The sequence below is a fragment of the Chrysochloris asiatica genome, unplaced genomic scaffold (genome assembly GCF_000296735.1).
Source record: "Chrysochloris asiatica unplaced genomic scaffold, ChrAsi1.0 scaffold00326, whole genome shotgun sequence".
In the NCBI taxonomy this organism is placed as follows: Eukaryota; Metazoa; Chordata; class Mammalia; order Afrosoricida; family Chrysochloridae; genus Chrysochloris; species Chrysochloris asiatica.
Window position 1 is genome coordinate 1,269,961 of NW_006408844.1, and position 1,329 is coordinate 1,271,289.

Sequence of the window (1,329 nt, forward strand, 5' to 3'; positions counted from 1 at the left end):
ATGTAGCATAGTATTCCATTGTGTGTATGTACCACAATTTGTTTATCCATTCTTCAGTTGATGGGCACTTTGGCTGTCTCCACCTTTTTGCTATGGTAAATAGTGCTGCTATAAACATTGGTGTGCATACGTCTTCTGCTGCTATAAACATTGGTGTGTGTGAATAGCCTTTTATGATTACACCTAGTAGTTGGGTTCCAGAGGAAGAGAATACACACCTTTGATTTTTCTAGTTCTTGTCAAATTTCTTTCTAAGTGACTGTAGCAGTTTACATTTCCTCCATTAATGAGGGGGAAATTAAATGAATTATTTGGGGTTTGTTTTGTTGTTGGTAGTGGTGGTTGAATGTCTGATAGAATGCAACTAAAAAACTAATTGTTATTTTGTGATGGATTTGTAAATATCAATTTATCTTTTTAAATAATTATAAAACCCCGCCAAACCCACTACCATTAAGTCAATTGTGACTCACAGTGACCCTGTAAGAGAGAGTAGAATTGTTCCTTAGGGTTTCCAAGATTGTGAATCTTTACAGGAGCAGACAGCCTTATATTTTTTCCTGAAGTTTTGTGGGTTTGAACTGCCTACCTTGTGATTATCAGCCCAGTGCTTTACTGACTGCACCATGAGAGCCCAAGCTGTTAAGTGCCATTAAGTCGGTTCTGACTCAGTGACTCTGTGTAGGCTTTCCAAGACTAAATCTTTGCAGGAGCGAAATGTCATCTTTCTCCCTCTAAGTGGCTAGCGGACCATATGGTTTGCAGTCCAGTGCTTATTTTACGGAACCATTGCTCTCTCTTAGGAACTTGCATATTTCATGTCTTAACTGGAGCCGGTTTGGTAACATCTATCTTTCTAAAATTGCATTAGTACCTATTTTCAAAATTATTGAATAAAGTTTGCATAATATTCATTTATTGTTTTTGATCTCCATAATTATCTACATGAAAATTATTTTCATTTTTGATACTATTTATACCTTTTTATTTAATGGAAGATGATAGTTTATTTCTGGAGAAAAGTGTACACAGAAAATCTAGATTCTGTTTCTTCATGTACTACTTTCATAATAACATTCCAAGTATCAACTTTGAAAGTTATTTAACAGGATAAACAAGTTCCTAACAGCAAATCATTTACTATGAAACGGATGATTTTTCATAGAAATCTATACTGTAAATAAATGAAATATATTCTTCTAATTTACAAGAAGCTTACATAAATTATGTATTAACAGAGAAGATATTGCATTTTACTGCAAAATATTATAAAAGTGATACAATTTGTGCCTTTAAATGTTTAATTATGTGACTTAAACAGGGACATGG

At 33.6% G+C, this 1,329-nt stretch overlaps 1 pseudogene; it reads right to left on the reverse strand.

Annotated features, from left to right (window-relative positions):
• Positions 1 to 1,006: 1,006 nt before the first annotated feature.
• Positions 1,007 to 1,329, reverse strand: part of LOC102832473 — a 994-nt pseudogene continuing 671 nt past the window's right edge.